The sequence below is a fragment of the Natrix helvetica genome (genome assembly GCF_964273705.1).
Source record: "Natrix helvetica genome assembly, chromosome: 4".
Classification (NCBI taxonomy): domain Eukaryota; kingdom Metazoa; phylum Chordata; class Lepidosauria; order Squamata; family Natricidae; genus Natrix; species Natrix helvetica.
The window spans coordinates 2,650,031-2,670,016 of record NC_138550.1 but is presented as its reverse complement, the minus strand read 5'-3'; the positions used below and the strand labels follow the sequence as shown (position 1 = coordinate 2,670,016).

General features: G+C 44.4%; 2 protein-coding genes across 2 annotated transcripts in view; one reads left to right on the top strand and one right to left on the bottom strand.

Annotated features, from left to right (window-relative positions):
* The window catches only part of FAM168A (family with sequence similarity 168 member A), a 373,080-nt gene that overhangs the window by 245,975 nt on the left and 107,119 nt on the right, over window positions 1-19,986 (bottom strand). The gene's annotated exons all lie outside the window — the stretch shown is intronic.
* Window positions 1-19,986, top strand: part of RELT (RELT TNF receptor) — a 483,787-nt gene that overhangs the window by 434,038 nt on the left and 29,763 nt on the right. Inside the window, exon 2 of the mRNA XM_081952887.1 lies at window positions 632-731. The gene's annotated coding sequence lies outside the window, so the exon portion shown is untranslated. The remainder of the gene's footprint in view (window positions 1-631; window positions 732-19,986) is intronic.

Here is a 19,986-nt window from a genome sequence, read left to right as displayed (position 1 = left end):
GGAGACATCTTTGGACAGCGCTGGCTCTTCGGCTTGGGAACGGAGATGAGCACCACCTCCTAGAGTCGGGAACAACTAGCACAGATGTGCGAGGGGAAGCTTTACCTTTAATACTATAAATCAGGGATCCCCAAACTTGGCCACTTTAAGACTTGGGGAATTCAACTCCCAGAATTCTCCAGCCAGCCCAAGTCTTAAAGTGGCCAAGTTTGCTATAAATGCTATAAAATCAACCTAAGTAAAAAGATGCAAGGGAGGGAATATAATTAGGATTCCTATGATATCCTGAGCTGGGATAAATTTCCCCAACAGTCTCAATCCTTGAAGGGGTTAAAAAATAAAAGACTAAGCCACTTTCAAACAAACGTGAGTTTCGCTTCAGCAACATGGCCAAAGTGGCAATTTGGGTGCAGTTCGGCCACCTGCCCTCCAGGTGGCGCTGCCTTCCTTCCTCCGGGCGGCTGGGCTGAGAGCTGGGGAGGAGGGGAAGGGGGGCGTGTCTCAGAACGTTGAGTCGCCTTTCCATTGTGACGTAACAATGGAGGGGGGCGTGGCCCGGCGTCACCCGGCTACTTTCTCAGCCCGGCTCGCGGGATCCTTCATTCATTCATAAAGGAGGAGGAAGAAGAAGAGGAAGGAAGCAGAGCGCCCCGGGGTCTCCCTCTCGTCTCCAGCCGAAGCAGCGAGTTGAGCCCGGGAGCCGGATCGATCCACAGGATCTCTTTTCCCAGGTAGGGAGCCGCTTGGATGGCTCATCTCTCTGGCTTTCGTTCTTTCTTTCCCGGGGACTACAGTTCCCATCATCCCCGGGAAGGGTTGGAAACCCCCTACACAAGCAGTGGAAGAGGACGAGCTTGGTCTAGATCGAGAGAGAGAGAGAAGAATGGCTAGCATACGATCCGGGGCTCGCTGGGAGGCCTGACTACAACGCCCATCACCCCCTGCTGGGCTTGAAGTGAGGAAGGGGTTTTTCTTGGGGTGGGGTGGGGGTCTCTGCCTCCTGGTTGCTTCCGCGAGTCGCTGTCCGGGTGTGTGTGCGTGCTCCCTATCCTGCCTTGGGCTACTTGGACTCATCATCCTTGGGCTGGGGATCATGGGAGGTGTAGTCTTTCTGATCCAGCTTTCCCTGGCCATCCAGGTGTGCCTGTCCTGGGGTGGGCGAGAGGATCCTGGGTTCGAGGCCTCTGGGGTTGCCGTTGAGGGGGCCTCTGCAGAGGCCTCCGGGTGGCATCTCTCAGCTGACTTTGGTGCTGTGTCCTTGTGGGTCTCTGCAGAGTCTGCGGGTGCCGGATTAGGCCAAGATGGGGGTGGGGGGGTGGGGGGGGTTAGGGTTAGGGAAACCCAGCTACCAGGGAAATGCTGACCCTCCCTTGAGGGAGCTAGAATGGCTGTGCGGGGAGGGCTGTACTGGCCCTGGAGGCTCTGCTCGCCTTTGTAAGAGGGAGTCCTTTGTGGCATCTAGGGATGCCCACTAGACGTAGTCAAAAGAGATAAAAGTAGCAATGCTACCGAAGCTCAGCCTGCTTCTTATGCTTAAGGCACTCGTCTGGAAGCCAGGAGACCGGGAGTTCTAGTCCCACGTTAAGCGTTGAAAGCCAGCTCAGCGACTTTGGCCAATCACTAGGAGACTGTGAGTTCTAGTTCTGCCTTAGGCAGGAAAGGCAGCTGGGTGACTTTGGGCCAATCCCCAGGAGACTGTGAGTTCTAGTTCTGCCTTAGGCAGGAAAGGCAGCTGGGTGACTTTGGGCCAATCACCAGGAGACTGTGAGTTCTAGTTCTGCCTTAGGCAGGAAAGGCAGCTGGGTGACTTTGGGCCAATCACTAGGAGACTGTGAGTTCTAGTTCTGCCTTAGGCAGGAAAGGCAGCTGGGTGACTTTGGGCCAATCACCAGGAGACTGTGAGTTCTAGTTTGGCTTTAGGCACTTGGCTGGGAAGCTTTGCCCCAGTCACCAGGGGATTAGGAGTTCTAGTCCTGCCTTAAACGTGAAAGCCAGCTGGGTGACTTTGAGCCAAGGATTACATTTTGACAACTTAATTTTAAATATCCTTGGGATAAGCACATGTCTACCGTCCAACAAAAAGTAAAAATACTCAAGGACAACTTCTCATTCCTTATATGTTTTCTTAAGATCTGCCTATCAAACTGATTTACAGATGCCAAAGATATATAAAAATGAATAATCCAACTTTTTTTTTTCAGTTTTAAAGGATTTAAACAAGTTGTTTTGGCATCTCGGAAGCTAAAAATGCTGCTAGTCCGAACAATCTTATTAACAAATGTAAATTTTGCCATTATACCCAATAGATGATCTTTATCTCTGAATAGAGTATGTTGAAAATTTATCTTCATCTTTCATCATCAGGTCCAATCCAATTTTCCAATGGACCGCTTGTATTTTTATGCTGTCAGTTTTCTATGATTCTATTTTAATCAAGTGGGTTAGACTAGCAGACCTCTTAGGGTCCCTTCCAGCTCTTATTCCAGGACTTTCTGCGTGTGTGTCTTTACTACAGACGCTGTTTATTGTCCTTTGTAAGCAGGGTTGAGCCTGGAGCCACTAGGCTGACACCCAACCAGTGTGTGTGTGTGTGTGTGTGTGTGTGTATTTGCGTTAAACACTTTTGGCAAAATCTCTGAGCAGCTGCAAGGATCCCTGCCAATGGAGTTCTCTCTCTCTCTCTCCTTGAAGGCATTTTTTTAATTGTCTTTTATTTATTAGATTGGTTAAAGCTGTCCAGCTCCAAAAAAAGATTTAACTGAATGTTTTCCAGCTCAACTATTATTGGAGGAGAAACATTGCAACAGAGTGCAAAGGATGTGTAGTGATAGTTGTTATTTAGAGGTTGTTTCACTAGCTGTTTCTAAGGATAGTGCAACCTTGGGCTTCTGGTGTGAATCTTGGCTAAAAATATAAGTGTGCACATCTCTTGTTGTCAGGGGCAATCCCAGTTGAAGAGAAGAAATATTTTATTTCTTTATACAATTTTTTTCATCCTGCCTTTATTATTTTATATGCCTAATATTCCTTCCTCTTCCTATTTTAGCCACAACAACCCTGTTAGGTGGATTGGGTTGAGAGAGACAGAGTGGCCCAAAATCACCCAGATGGCTTACATGCCTAAGGCAGGACTAGAATTCACCGTCTCCTGGTGATTGGCCCAAAGTCACCCAGCCATTTGTCATGCCTAAGGCGGAACTAGACCTCCCAGCCTCCTGGTGATTGGCCCAAAGTCACCCAGCCATTTGTCATGCCTAAGGCGGAACTAGACCTCCCAGCCTCCTGGTGATTGGCTCAAAGTCACCCAGCTGGCTTCCATGCCTTCCTAAGGCAGGACTAGACTTCACCATCTCCTGGTGATTGGCTCAAAATCACCTAGATGGCTTACATGCCTAAGGCAGGACTAGAACTCCCAGCCTCCTGGTGATTGGTTCAAAATCACCCAGCCATTTGTCATGTCTAAGGCAAGATTAGAACTCACAATCCCCTAGTGATTGGGATGCGATTGGAGGAGGAGCCCAAAGTCACCCAGCCATTTGTCATGCCTAAGGCGGAACTAGAACTCCCAGTCTCCTGGTGATTGGCTCAAAGTCACCCAGGTGGCTTTCATGCCTTCCTAAGGCAGGACTAGATTTCACCATCTCCAGTTTGGGAAACTCTTGGACTATGTTAAAAGCACTGAGTTTGATACCTTAAATATTTATTATTATTATTTCTTTTATTCATTAAACATGAAACTCAGTCAACTGAACATTCAAAATTGCATCACAAATACCATTAACTGGTGCTAATGGTTGAGATGGGTTGCTGCCAGCGTCCTAGGTACTAACCAAGTTTTTATTATTATTTTCATTATCACTATTATTATTAATTAGGCTGGCCGGGGGATCCTGGGGGTTGAAGTCCACATATCCTAAGAGTTCTTGATGCTGAGAATCACTGTTCTAAAACACTTCCATCGCCTTTAATTCATATTAGAAATGATCAGTAGATATATAACCAATCAATGGAGATTGTATGATTAAACTAAGTAGTTGTGCAAACTTAACGCAAGTCTGTTGCACTTACACATCAGCATATACTAACTAGACATACTTTTCAGAAAAAGTACTGCATAAACACTAACAAGCATTTGTGAAGCTGATTCATTATTAATGCATGGGGAATTCATTTCTTATGAAATGCCAAACCCCAATTCGGTGTTATATAATGCATGCTATTCCATTGCGTGCGCCTTTTCTCACCTTGGTGCAGTTTAATTAGCTAAAAAAGATTGTGGTTTCAGAGCTAGCAACCAATTAGGGTTTCCAGTAGCAAATTCCTCATTTTAAGCTTTAAGTTCAGAAATTCCCAACTCAGTCCTTCAAACTGCTAAACCTTTGCCTATGAACCATGTATTGGTTGAAATATCACACTAAACGAGTGTGCAGTTTATTTCATCTTGGGTTTAGTGCAGTCCAGGAACCCAGGAATTGTAGCTCAAAATTATCATGGTTTGCAGCTGACTGTGTTCTGCAATTGTGGTTTATTCTAAAAATGGTGGTTAGTTAAACAACACCTGAAAAAGACAGTGATCCAGCCATAACAGAAGAGTAACAGAATGTGGGGATTCAGCTATATACAAGTAGTCCTCCACTTATGACCACAATGGAGCGCCAAATTTCTGTTCCTAAGTGAGACAGTTGTTAAGTGAATATGCCCTGTTTTACGACCTTTCTGGCCACAGTTGCTAAGTGAATCGATGCAGATGTTATCTAAAGTATTTGGATCTATAATTAATAGCTCTTTGGGAGAAAGCAAATGCAATTGGATTATTGTACAGGTAGTCCTCCACTTATGACCACAGTTGAGCCCATAGTGTCCATTGTTGTGCGAGACAGTTGTTAAGTGAGTTTTGCCCCACTTTAGGACCTTTCTTGCCACAGTTGTTAAGTGAACCACTACAGTTTTGTAATCCGGTTGTTAAGTGAATCTGGCTTCACTTTCTTTGTCAGAAGGTCGCAAAAAGGGAGTGCTGGTGTAACTTTGAACAGTCATTAAATGAATTGTTATAAATTGAGGACTCACTGTAAGCTGTTTTGGGGTGGGTTTTTTTTTGCAGATTAAATTCTGCTTTAATTCTGCACAGAGGCCAACTCCAAAGATTGCAGGGAGAACAAACTCTTCTAGCTTGCAATCTCTCTTGGGGTTCGTTCCCCTAGAAACTCTTCCACGGAATCCCCCATTGAAATAAACAAGATCACCGCAAAGGCAGATCTCTCTGCAGCTTTCGATCTGGGCGGATTGCCTTCCTAAACCGACCCATCGCCTCTCAGTGGGTACCTAAATCAACCCACGGAGGCAAACGGCAAGAATATTGATGTTAAAGTTATGAATGTTTGCTGTGGATTCCCCAGCATTTGTCCAATATTTTATTTTATTTATTTTATTTTATGTTTATTATTAATCTCTCTCTCTGTCTGTCTCTGTCTCTCTTTCTCTCTCTGTCTCTCTCTGTCTCTCTGTCTTTCTCTCTCTGTCACTCTCTCTCTCTATATATATATATATATCTTATCTCTCTATCTCTCTATCTCTCTATCTATCTATCTATCTATCTATCTATCTTATCTTATCTATCTATCTTATCTATCTTATCTATCTATCTTATCTAGCTATCTTATCTATCTATCTTATCTATCTTATCTATCTTATCTATCTTATCTATCTATCTTATCTATCTTATCTATCTTATCTATCTTATCTATCTATCTTATCTATCTATCTTATCTATCTTATCTATCTATCTTATCTATCTTATCTATCTTATCTATCTTATCTATCTTATCTATCTTATCTATCTATCTATCTTATCTATCTTATCTATCTATCTAATCTATCTTGTCTGTCTGTCTGTCTGTCTGTCTGTCTGTCTGTCTGTCTGTCTGTCTGCCTGCCTGCCTGCCTACCTACCTACCTACCTACCTACCTACCTACCTACCTACCTACCTACCTACATACATACATACCAGGGGTGTCCAAACTTGGGAACTTTAAGACTTGTGGACTTCAACTTCCAGAATTCCCCAGCCAGCAATGCTGGCTGGGGAATTCTGGGAATTGAAGTCCACAAGTCTTAAAAGTTCCCAAGTTTGGACACCCCTGATATATACATACGCGCACACACATAAGTACTCCTGGACCTACGATCAAAATTAAGCCCAAGCGTTCTGTTGCCAAGCAAGACAGTTTTGCTCCATGCTATGACACAGTTGCTAAGTGAATCACTGCAGTCGTTAACTTAGTGACATTTGTTGTTAAGGGAATCTGGCTTCCTCATTGACTTGGCTTGTCCGAAGGTCGCAAAAGTGGATCACTGGACCCCGGGGACACTGCGACCGTCATAAGTATGAAGCATTTGCCAAGCGTCTGAATGTAAATCATGTGACCGTGGGGAAGTTGCAACGGTTATAAGTATGAAACAGGGTTCTTTTTCTCAGTGCCATTGTAACTTTAGTCACTAAATGAACTGTTATAAGTCGAGGACTACCTGTGTATAAACAGCTCAATCTGGTTGACTAATCTAATACTCTTTCCTCCTCCTATTTTCTCCACAACAACCCTGTGAGGTGGGTCTGGGCTGAGAGAGTAGCCTTAGGTCACCCAGCCAGCTTTCATGCCTAAGGCAGGACTAGAACTCACAACCCCCTTCCATGTTTGCCAGACCCAGTCCATGGGCCCTTGGCTTTCAGTCTCCAAAAAGTACTTCTGAACATGCACAGAATATTTCTGCTTCTGTGCATTCCCAAATACCTTTTGGAAATGTAATCCTACGAGGTCGGCCTCGACTTACGACCAAAATTGGTTGCAAAGTCGGGCACAACTCCTTTCAACAACTGCATTGTTTAGCGATGGACGTTACTGTCCCCACTGCGGTCATCCATCACGGACTGTCTGTATACAGGTAGTCCTCGACTTTACGACCACAATGGAGGCCAAAACTTCTGTAGCTAAAGGACCAACCTGCATTGCTTAAATTTCTACTCCGTTTGAGAGTTTCATTTGGGACGACAGAAAGAGGCTGATTTCATGATTAAAAGTTGCTTTGTTTGTTATTTTCTGTTTTGTACGTTGTGTCAGGATTTTGAGCCTGATGTTTATTCTGCTGGCAGATTTAGGTTTAAACATTCCAGGTGTTTCCTGGGATGGATCAAAGGGAGAATTTTGCAAACGACTGATTTAGATAGGTTAGATCTTCATTTCTCACTTGAGACCGTGAACTAACTCAGATTTGCTGTTTTCCCCAGATCCAGAAGAATTAATTAATTCATTAATTAACCCCCTCCAATTGTGTTGTGAGAATAACAAGGGGGGTTGGGGGGGTCCGTGTCAGATTGTTTGCAAAGTTAAAAAAGGTCCTTGACTTGCAGCTGCAATTGAGTGCTACATTTCTGTTGTTAAGCAAGACGTGTATTAAGCAACGTTTCCAACGTTTTATCTTTCCAAGGTGGGTCAAACGAGGCAAGAGGCTGATTCTGTAAACCGCTTAGAGGGCTGGGAGGCACCGTGAAGCGGTATATAAGTCTAAGGCCTATTCCTTCTTTCCCCATTCTTCCTTCCTTCCTTCCTTCTTCCCCCATTCTTCCTTCCTTCCTTCCTTCTTTCCACATTCTCCTTCCTTCCTTCTTCTCCCATTCTCTTTCCTTCTTCCCACATTCTCCTTCCTTCTTCCCCCATTCTTTTCTTCCTTTCTTCTTTCCTCATTCTCCTTCCTTCCTTCCTTCTTCCCCCATTCTCCTTCCTTCTTCCCACATTCTCCTTGCTTCTTCCCCCATTCTCTTTCCTTCCTTCCTTCTTCCCACATTCTCCTTCCTTCCTTCTCCCATTCTCTTTCCTTCCTTCCTTCTTCCCCCATTCTCTTTCCTTCCTTCCTTCTTCCCCCATTCTCCTTCCTTCTTCCCACATTCTCCTTCCTTCTTTCCTTCTTTCCCCATTCTTCCTTCCTTCCTTCTTCCCACATTCTCCTTCCTTCTTCCCCTATTCTCTTTCCTTCCTTCCTTCCATCCTTCCTTCCTTCTTCCCCTATTCTCTTTCTTTCCTTCCTTCCTTCCTTCCTTCCTTCCTTCCTTCCTTCCTTCCTTCCTTCCTTCCTTCCATATTGGCACAGTGGTTGAGAATGCAGTACTGCAGGCCAATTCACCGCTCACTGCCAGTAACTGACTGGCTCCAGGTTGACTCAGCCTTCCGTCCTTCCAAGGTGGGTCAAATGAGGACTCAGATTGTTGGGGGGCCAAGGGGCTTAGAGAGGGCTGGAAAGCACTATGAAGCGGTATATAAGTCTAAGGCCCATTGCTATCAAGAGCCTTTTTAATTCCTCTGCATAATAAGATGCATGATGATTATTTTTTTCATGAGTTTGAAGGTCTTAGGGACACTTTCTCCTCTAGCAAAGTCTTAACTCTCCCTATTTTGCTGTGCTTTATAGTGTTCCTTTAGACAGGGGAAATTGCAATCCATCCAAATTACAGGTTTGTTACTTTTTAAAAAAACAAAAGAGAGCACTTGCTCTCCCCCCTCCCTTTTACTTTAGGGTGGGCTTGCCTAGTGGGCATTTCTGGCAAGACCTCAAACATGTAATAGCAAGGTTAAAAAGAAGAAAAAATATATAGAATAAAAAGGCCAGGTTGGGGCTTCCTTGAGCTACGATAGGAATTATGCTGAAAACCCAGGGTACCACGGGGAAGCTCTCTGCGGATGCCAATCAGATGGCAGCCGAGGTCTCTTAGAGATTGCATGTTGGTCCTTGATTGCAACTTGGCTGGCTGAATGGAGCTGCATAAAGTCTATTTTTAGAAGCAGTGATTTGCACGCCCTTCAATCTTTTTCCCAGCCAGACTGATTGAAAACTTCGCATTTAGTTTGCTTTGAGAAGTCAAGAGCCATATTTATGGCACGGAAGGAATTCCAGACACGGCAAGTGGGGTGGGATTTTTAATTACTGCCGAATTTTGGTTCATTCCAAAGTGAGGAAGCTGCATTACAAGGAAGATGGTTTTTTAACGGACATGTCTGCAGAAAAGCAACGAAGACGATTAGGGGACTGGAGACTAAAACATATGAAGAAAGGTTGCAGGAACTGGGTATGTCTACACTAATGAAGGACTAGGGGAGACATGATAGCAGTCTCCCAATATTTGAGAAGCTGCCCCAAAGAAGAGGGAGCCAAGCTATTCTCCAAATCCCCTGAAGGCAGGACAAGAAACAATAGATGGAAACTAATCCAGGAGAGGAGCAACCTGGAATTAAGGAGAAATTTCCTGACAGTGAGGACAATTAACCAGTGGAACAGCTTGCCACCAGATGTTGTGGGCTGCAGGTACTGCCTTTTGATTGCGTGGGCTGCTTTCGCTGAGCTTCCAACCACAGAATAACAGTTGGAAGGGACCTTGGAGGTCTTCTAGTCTGACCCCCCTCCTCAAGCAGGAGACCCAACACCATTTCAGACAACTTGTTGACAATCTTTTCTTAAAAGCATCCAGTGTTGGAGCACCCACAACTTCTGGAGACAAGATGTTCCACTGATGTAATTATTATTCTCACTGTCAGGAAATTTCTCTTTATAGTATCTGAATTCAATCTCTCTTTAACGCTCTTCCACCTCTTACTTTTTATTCTGCCCTCGAGTGCTTCGGAGAACAGGCCAACTCCCTCTTCTCAGGGATAGCCCCTCAAGTACTGGAAGACAGCTATCCTATCCCCCCAATCCTTCTCTTTGACTAACAACAGAATCACAGAGTTGGAAGGGGACCTTTGCAGGTCATCTAGTCCAACCCCACTACCCAAGCAGGAGACCCTACACCATTTCAGACAAATGCCTGCCCCATCTCTTCTCAAAAGCCTCCAGGGATGAAGCTCCCGCAACTTCTGAGGCAACTTCTGCTCTTTACAGATTGAAGGAGTTGGAAGGGACCTTGGAGGTCATCTAGTCCAACCCCACCACCCAAACAGGGGACCCGGTACCCCAGACAAATGGCTGCCCCATCTCTTCTCAAAAGCCTCCAGGGATGAAGCTCCTACAATTTCTGAGGCAACCTCTGCTCTTTACAGATTGAAGGAGTTGGAAGGGACCTTGGAGGTCATCTAGTCCAACCCCACCACCCAAACAGGGGACCCGGTACCCCACTTCGGACAAATGGCTGCCCCATCTCTTCTCAAAAGCCTCCAGGGATGAAGCTCCCACAAACGTCTGGAGACAAAACCGTTCCACAAAGAGCTTTCAGAAGGGAGAATTCATCTCCGTTCCCCGAACAAAGCAAATCTGTACAGATTAAAAGCAAAATTAAGAAATGCGCCTGAGAGAATGCGCTGGCACGGAGCCCACCCAGAAGCTGTGGGAGATGAGACGGAGGAAATTTCCATCTCAATGTCATAGCTGTGGTCTCGTGAATGGGTGCGTGTGTGTGTGTTTGTTTATATGTGTGTATTTTGAGGCCTTGTTGACACAATGGCAGCTGTCTGGGGATTAGAGAGACTGAAAAGCTGCTGGCCAGCAGAAAATCCCAAACCACCACAGCTAGTCCTTGACTTGTAACAGTTCGTTTAGTGACGGTTTGACGTAACAAAGGCACGGAAAAAAGTGACTTAGGACTGTTTTTCACACTTACGACCCCACAATCCCGTGGTTTACATTCAGATTCTTTGACAACTGACTCGTATTTACGACGGCCGGCGTGGCCCCCTTTTGCGACCTTCCGACAAGCGAAGTCGATGAGGAAGCCAGATTCGCTTAACAGCCGGGTTACTAACTTAACAACAGCAGTGATTCGCTTAACGACTGTGACAAGGAAGTTCGTAAAATGGGGCAGATGTGTAACCAATGTTTCACTTAACACCAGAAATTTTGGGCTCAGTTGCGGTCGTAAGTCGAGGACTACCTGTATTTTACAAAGTTTGGTGCCCCAAATCTCTATTTTGTACACTTTTGTGGCCCAAAATCTCCATTTTATGTACTTTTGCTACCTAAAGTCTCTATTTCGGCATCTGTTCCTTTGTCTTTTTTTCCACACTTCCTGCTGTTTATTTCAAGAATCACCTTCAAAACGAGGGAAGTTCCTTCTTCCTGTCTGGCTGGGACGTTTGCTAATTGTGTTCTATTTCCTTTCTTTTTCGCTTGGTCACCTTTCCTTTCTTCCTTCTCCGAGTGAAGCCAGCTCTAAAAAGGAGGGAAAAAAAGTGAAACAATGCCAAAAGAAAACATTGAGGAAAAGTCCTCGACCTACGACCGTAATTCAGCCCCAGATTTGTGCTCTTAAGCCAGGCGTTTGTCCAGCGGGCTTTGCCAAAATTTAGGACTTTTGTTTCCGCAGTTGTTAAGTGAGTCACTGCTGTTGTTGTGAATTAACACGGTTGTTAAGTGAATCTGATTCCCCCGATGTTTGGCAGGAGGTCGCAAAAGGAGATCGCATGACCGTGGGGCACTGCCGCCGTCATAAAGATGAGTCTGTTGCCAGGATTTTGCCATAGATTTGGAGCCTATGACCATGAGGATGGGACAATGGTCGTTAAGTGTGAAAAAATATCATAAATTGATTTTTTTTCAATGCTTTTGTAACATCAGTCACTATAAGTATAAACACGGTGGTTATAAGTCAAGGACTCTCTGTAATTGCAGATTTTTTTAAATCTGCATTTGAGTTAGCTGAGTTTAAAAAACAACAACAGACCAGCACCTGGATGAAAACCTGAAGTTTACTTGTCAGCTGCTTTCTTCTTGTCTGCTGGATAGCCTGTTACTCTGAGATCTCCTAGTGGTCCCCCATCCAGTTCGTTTATTTACTTAATCATCACATTTATACACCTGCTCATCTTACAAACAGGGCTAGCTATTGCTACTTGACAGTGCTGTGTTTATATATCCTTCTTATTACAGGTAGTCCTTGAGTTACGACCGCAATTGAGCCCAAAATGTATGTTGCTAAGTGAAACATTGGTTAAGTGAGCTTTGCTCCATTGAACAACCTTTCTTATCACAGTTGTTAAGTTAGCAACATACTTGTTAAGTGAATCTGGTTTCCCCATTGATTTTGCTTGGTCTCAAAATGGGATCATGTGACCCTGGGACACTGCAAATGGTCATAAATATGAGTTAACTGCCAAGCGCCTGAACATGGGAATGGCGCAACGGTCATAAGTGTGAAAAATGGCCACATAAGTCACTTTTTTGCAGGGACGTTGTAACTTTGCAACCGCCTGACAAGCAAAGTCAATAGGGAAGCCAGATTCACTTTGCCACAGTTGTTAAGTGAATCACTCCAGTTGTTAAGTGAGTGACACAGTTGTTAAGTGAATCACTCCAGTTGTTAAGTGAGTGACACGGTTGTTAAGTGAATCACTCCAGTTGTTAAGTGAGTGACATGGTTGTTAAGTAAATCGCTCCAGTTGTTAAGTAAGTGACACGGTTGTTAAGTGAATCTAGCTTTCCCGTTGACTTGTCAGGAGGTTGCAAAAGGGGATCGCACGATCTCGGGACATTGCAATCGTCATAAGTATGAGTCAGTTGCTGAGTGTCTGAATTTTGATCATGTGACTGACGCTACAATGGTCGTAAGTGTGAAAAAACAATCATGAGTCACTTTTTTCAGTGTTGTAACTTTGAATGGTCACTAAATGAACTGTGGCAAGTCGAGGACTACTTATATCAATGTCTACTCAGATCGTTCTTCCTGGCTGGGGAATTCTGGGAGTTGAAGTCCACACATCTAAAAAGCAGTTCATGTTCCAGCAACGTTGACGAGCCTGAAAAAGCAATTGGGAAGAGTTCGTAATTCCTAATTATCAGTGCTATTATGCACCATAAAAGCCAAACTCTGCAAAAGCTTAATGACTATATAGGTATACTTTTTTGTTCTGTTTTTTTTTAAAGGAGGAAGATATATGTTAAAATTAAATATGTATATTGAAAAGGAATTATAAATACCATCAACATAAAATGGAGCTCACTCAGAAGCTGAAATACACAAAATAAATGAGATGAAGAGTGGGAAGTAGAGGAGAGAGGTAAGGGAAGAAGAGAGGGATAGGAGAGGGGGGAGGAGAGGAGGAGAGAAAGGAGGAGTGGAAAGGGGAGAGAGGAGAAGGAGAGAGGAAGTAGAGAAGGGAAGGAGGACAGAGGGAAGAAAGGAGGGAGGGAGGGGGAGGAGAGAGGGAGAAGAAAGTGATGGATAAGGTACCAATGTGGCGTATGGAGAGCAGAAGAGCCAATAATTGTTTTTAGGAGTTGATGGTAAGACGAATTGATGTAAACATTGAATAATACAATACAATGTTGGCCATGTAATGGTATACATGTGGTTATATGTTGAGATTCTTCTCACTTCTCATCAAAACAGGCATACTTTCAATCTTTCCTACTCCTGCAATATATGTACGTCCTTCCTTTGCATCTAAATATTACTGTCTCCGTTTAAATCCGATTATCCTTTTCTCTTATGGTGCCTCTCAACTTCACCTCTGGCTGGCTGGTGCATTTTTGGCTCACTGAGGCTTTGCACGCGGGTGTGCGTAATCCCATGGGCTTTCTGTAAGCCTTCTTCCTTTTGTGCGCTTGTCAACGCACAAAGGGACACACACATCACAAACTGATGCGAAGACGTTGAAAGGAACAAAGTACCATTTAATTCCTTTCGCTTTCTACATGATTCTCGTTTGCAGTCATACCCAGAAAATTGAATCGTGCAAAATTTTCCCCTCCCTTTCATGTAGTTCTTAGCCCCAAATACAACTTTCTGGATGTCCGTTGTGGCTTCTACAGCTACGTCTTGACCTACAAACACAGTTGAGCCCCACATTTGCACTGCTAAGTGGCTTTTGACCCATTTTGTGACTTTTTTTTTTGCCATCGTTGTTAGGTGAATCAGCAGTTGTTCTGTCAGTAGCACGGTCGTTAAGTGAAGCAGGCTTCCCCATTGACTTTGCTTGTCAGGAGGTCGCAAAGGGGGATCGGATGACCCCGTGGGACACTGCAATCATCACTCATAGGAGTCAGTTGCCAAATGGCCAAATTTTGATGAGTGACCATGGGGGATACTGCAACGGTCGTAAGTATGAAAAACGGCACCGAAAAAAGCGACTTATGTCTGGGGAAGGAAGTTCACGGGCCTTAAAGTCGCTAAGGTTGGAGACCCCCGTGGTAGATGGACAACATAGATATTTTTGGAAGCTGTGACTACGTCTACAGTTAGTCTTTGACTTATAACAATTTGTTTAATGACAGTTTGAAGCTACAACAGCCCTGAAAATGGGGATTTATTACCGTTTTTCACACTTATGGCCCCACAGTCACATGGTCAGAATTGAGATGCTTGGAAACTGGTTCATATTTATGACGGTTGCAGGGTCCTGGAGTCGTGCTAACCCCTTTTTGCGACCTTCATGCAAGCAAACTGTAGACTAAAACATGAAGAACGGTTGCAGGGATTTTGGGTATGTCTGGTTTGATGAATAGAAGGACCAGGGGAGACAGGATAGCATCTTCCAATATCTCAGGGGCTGCCCCAAAGAAGAGGGAGTCAAACTATTCTCCAAGGCACCTGAGGGTAGAACAGGAAGCAATGGGTGGAAACTAATCAAGGAGAGAAGCAACTTAGAACTGAGGAGAAACTTCCTGACAGTGAGGACAATTAACCAATGGAACAGCTTGCCACCCGAAGTTCATCATTGGAAGTTTTTAAGAAGAGAATGAACAACTATTTGTCTCACATGGAATAGGGTCTCCTACTCAAGTAGGAGGTTGGACTAGAAGACCTCTAAGATCCCTCCCAGCTCAGTTATTCTGAACGACTTGCCTTTAGAAGTTGTGAATGCTCCAACACTGGAGGTTTTTAAGAAGAGATCGGATAACCATTTGTGTGAAATGGTGTAGGCTCCTACTTGAGCAGGGGATTGGACTAGATGACCTCTAAGTTACCTTCCAACTTTGTTATCCTGTGATCTGTTACCTATGCCTAGTTTAATGAAAAGAAGGACCAGGGGTGACATGATAGCAGTCTTCCAATATCTGAGGGGCTTTTGCAAAGGCAAGAGTGGGCTCAACCTATTCTCCAAAGCCCCTGACAGGCAGGACAAGAAGCAATGGATGGAAACTAATCAAGGAGAGAAGCAACCTGGAATTCAGGAGGAATTTCCTAACAGTGAGGACAATTAACCAGTGGAACAGCTTGCTACCAGAAGTTGTGGGTTCATCACGCTTCATCACTGGAGCTGTTCAAAACTGCCTGTTTTTGGGGTGGTCTTGGCTGTTTTTCGGCCCGTTTTCTGGCACTCTGGCACCCGCGAAGACCAGGTGGCCGGCGCGCATTTGCACCCCGGAAAGCAGAAGAGCATCCAGGGACGGTGCGCCTGCCCCCCGAGAGGGCTCCCCATCACAGCTTTAGATGAATGCATCTGGTTCATAAATGGTTATAGGGACACTTTCCCATCCCCTGAGTTGTCTAGAAGACCCTCCGTGCCTCCACAAACATCTTTTAGCCTTATTATTGATGCATTCTCACCCGTCATCTTTTAAATACAAGGGCCGAAAGAGGGCTTGCGGTATGGATTTATTCCCTGTCCCGGCAGGTCTCTTCCAACCGTCCCTATAGAAGAGAATTACAACTTAATTACAACTCACATTAGAATTACACCTTAAAACAGAATTATAATTTACAATAGATGACAGCAGCATCCGATAGAAAAGAAATACAACTTTTCAGAATGGGGGGGGGGGTGTTAAAATATGTTAGCTTTGAAATGATTTGGATAGGTAGGGCAAGCACTGATAGACTCTATATTCACTATCCATTTAAAAAAAAAGTAGTTTGGACATTTTTTTTCTTCTTCGTTGCATAAGTGAAGCGTTTTCTCTTTAAAATTATTTTCTGAATAATTCTGTAAGAATTCTTTTTCCACTTGGAAGTTGGGAGGGCGGGGGTGAGATAGAACATGGAACATAGAATAACCAGAGCTGGAAGGGACCTTGGAGGTCTTCTAGTCCAACCCTTCCCTCCCTGCTCAGGCAGGAAACGCTATACCATTTTTGACCAATGGCTGTCCAGTTTATTCTTTAAAACTTCCAGTATTGGAGCATTCACAGCTTCCGGAGAAAAGCTGTTGCGCTGGTTAATTGTTGTCACTGTCGGGAAGTTTCTCCTTACTTTTAAATTGGATCCAGTTTGGCAGCATCTGAATTCTTTCAGAGAATGCAAAATATTTCCTTCAACAGAGTTCGCTGTGTTTGTGTGTGTGTGTGTTTTGAATGGAGACCTCATGGTTTCAATTGCCAAGTTATGCAAAAAATCAGCACGTTTTCCAGTTAATAAATTCTTTTCAAAGGGAGATGATTTCATATCTCTCTCTGTCTGTCTTTCTCTCTTTCTCTGTTTCTCTCTGTCTGTCTTTCTGTCTCTCTGTCTCTCTGTCTCTCTCTCTTTCTCTTTCTCTCTGTGTCTCTCTGTGTCTGTCTGTCTTTCTCTCTCTCTCTTTCTCTCTCTTTCTCTCTGTGTCTCTCTGTGTCTTTCTGTCTCTCTCTCTCTCTTTCTCTCTGTCTCTCTGTGTGTCTTTGTCTCTCTTTCTCTCTGTGTCTCTCTCTTTCTCTCTCTATCTCTGTCTCTCTATCTTTCTCTCTCTGTTTCTCGCTCTCTGTCTTTGTCTCTCTCTGTGTCTCTCTTTCTCTCTCTCTTTCTCTTTCTCTCTGTATCTCGCTCTCTGTCTTTCTCTGTCTTTCTCTCTTTCTCTGTTCTCTCTCTGTGTCTTTCTGTCTCTCTCTGTGTGTGTGTGTGTGTCTTTCTGTCTCTCTCTCTCTTTCTCTCTGTGTCTCTCTCTGTCTCTCTCTCTGTCTTTCTCTCTTTCTCTGTTTCTCTCTCTGTGTCTTTCTGTCTCTCTGTCTTTCTTTCTCTCTCTTTCTCTCTTTCTCTGTTCTCTCTCTGTGTCTTTCTGTCTCTCTCTCTCTCTCTGTCTTCCTCTCTGTCTCTCTCTCTCTTTCTCTCTGTGTGTCTCTCTCTTTCTCTCTCTATCTCTGTCTCTCTCTGTGTGTGTGTCTTTCTCTCTTTCTCTGTTTCTCTCTCTGTGTCTTTCTGTCTCTCTGTCTTTCTTTCTCTCTCTTTCTCTCTTTCTCTGTTCTCTCTCTGTGTCTTTCTGTCTCTCTCTCTCTCTCTGTCTTCCTCTCTGTCTCTCTCTCTCTTTCTCTCTGTGTCTCTCTCTCTTTCTCTCTCTATCTCTGTCTCTCTGTGTGTGTGTGTCTTTCTCTTTCTCTGTTTCTCTCTGTGTGTCTTTCTGTCCCTCTCTCTCTTTCTCTCTCTCTCTTTCTCTCTGTGTCTCTCTCTGTCTCTGTTCTCTCTGTGTGTCTTTCTGTCTCTCTCTCTCTGTCTTTCTCTCTGTCTCTCTCTCTCTCTCTCTCTCTGTCTTTGTCTCTCTTTCTCTCTCTCTCTGTCTCTCTCTCTCTTTCTCTCTGTCTCTCTTTCTCTCTGTCTCTCTCTGTCTCTCTCCAAGTTTCCCAACTGTCCTTAGGACTGCGAGATTGTCGGGAATCTGGGGAAATAATGGAAGCAGTGTAACAAGAGGAATTTGTTAATAAATACAGATAGTGCTCGAGTTATAACGGTTGTTAAGTGAATCCGGCTTCCCCATTGACTTTGCTTGTTGGAAGGTCGCAAAAGGGGATTGCATGATCCTAGGACCTTGCAACCGTCATAACTATGAGTCCGTTGCCAAGCATCTGAAATTTGATCACGGTGACCAGGAAGATTCTGCAATGTTTGTAAGTGTGAAAAACGGCTGTAAGTCACTTTTTTCAGTGCCGTCGTAAATTTGAACAGTCACTGAATTAAGTCAATAGAAGACACATAAGTCAATAGAAGGTTATAAGTCAATAGAAGACACATAAGATAAAAGTAAGGTTCCCCTCGCACATGTGCTAGTCGTTCCTGACTCTAGGGGGCGGTGCTCATCCCCGTTTCAAAGCCGAAGAGCCAGCGCTGTCCGAAAACGTCTCCGTGGTCATGTGGCCGGCATGACTCAACACTAAAGGCGCAGGGAACGCTGTTCCCTTCCCACCAAAGGGGGTTCCTATTTTTCTACTTGCATTTTTTATGTGCTTTCGAACTGTTAGGATTGGCAGAAGCTGGGACAAGAACGGGAGCTCACTCCGTTACGCGACGCTAGGGATTCAAACTGACGACCTCTCTGATTGACAAGCTCAACGTCTTAGTCTCTGAGCCACTACATAGCAATAAACATTTTTTAATACATTCATAGCATCTCATCCTGAGAGGGATGCCAGGAAGAAGAGTTTCAAATTCGTCAAATAAATTACAACCCAGTAATTAAAAATAGGCTGGAAGTTTTATTCTAGTTTCCAAGAATCTGTAGCTGACCCCAAATCTGGGATTAAAAAGCACCTTAGAGAAATTGGTGCAAGTCTTCCTTGCTTGTCTCTTGCGATAAATGCCTTGGCAATTTGGTGAAATTGTTTATGGAAATCCTGAACAATTTTCCCCTTTGCAACATGTCACGGAGTGACTTCATCCTGCTTCGGGACGAACACAGCCCAAAAAAATTCCTGGAACCGCCGCCTTTTAGAGAGAAAAAACATTAATTTTGGCATTGCGTGGCCCTAATGTGTCAACTTTAGACAGTGCCAAAATCAAGTTCAATTCAACCTCTTGTTGTCCTCGACTTAACGACCACAATGGGAACAAGGGGTTTCCATTACCAAGCAAGGGGGTTAAGTCAGCAGGGCCCAATTTTGCAACCTTTTTTTTGGCCATGGTTGTTAAGTGAATCAGGCGGTCGTTAAACCAACCCAGCTTCAATCATTGATTTTGCTTGCTGGAAAGCAGCTGGGAAGATTGCAAAATGTGATCACATGACCCTTGGACATTGCAACTATCCGAAATCTGATCACATGACTGTGGGGAAATACCGCAATGGTCGTAAGTGTGAGGACTGTTCGTAAGACATGTTTTCAGCACCTTTGTAACGGTCATTAAATGAACAGTTGTAAGTGCATGCAATTACCTTTGATCAACTTTGAAAGTTTGCAAATCAATATTTTTTTTAAGGAAGCTTTAAATTTGTTTTAAAAAGCAAATTTGTTCCTTTCCTTGGCGCAATCTGTATCCTCCCACCTTATTTCTGGGATTTAAGGAACTGAAATAATTACGTCAGAAACCCATCTGGGAATCAGGAAGGATTGCTCTGTTCTTAACGCTGGAACAAATTCCAGATCTGAATGATCTCTTCTGTTGTCCTGGTTTCCCAAGTTTCGGGGTTTTAATTTTTGGAAAAAGACATTTTGACCTAGGCTTCCCCAAAAAGCACGAGGCAGAGTCCTGGTCCCGACAAAACCCTTTTATTAAACGAATATGAATTCCTCCCATTCCTCTTCATCAAAAGCCTGGTAAACAGTCTTTCAAAGGTGAATTTATGACCACAGACCTTATCTAGCTTGGAAAGCTGCCATGTAAATCTTTTCCAAACGCCGAAAGACTAGGCACAGAGTCTCTGAGATTCACGGACAGATCTTCACACTCCTGAAACAAAGGAACGAACGAACGAATTGTTTCCTGCAAAAGCCCACTCCCTTTTCGCTCCTCTTTTATTTCCTACGGGAGGGGCTACTCACCGTCCACCTGTGGCTTTACTCCCAAGTCGACCCTGATTTCTGAGCTGTTGTCTTTTGGAAGCTCTGCTCATGCGCACACTGGGAACAGGCTCCAGCTGTTCCTCTGCCTCACTGCTGTCTGACTCCGGAGGCAGCTGAGAACTACCAGACGGCCTTGGCCCCCTCTCTGCCTCCGACGCAGACCCCTCGTCCGAGCCTTCCCCAGACTCCAGGACTGGCCCAGGTTCCTCCCCAACCTCCTCACAGTCCGACTCTGCGGCCAGATCCGCTGCCCGCTGGAGGGCCACAACAAAAGAATTGGAGTCCTTGAATGTCACTTATTTGCAGGCTCTCCAAACCATGGCAATTTTAAG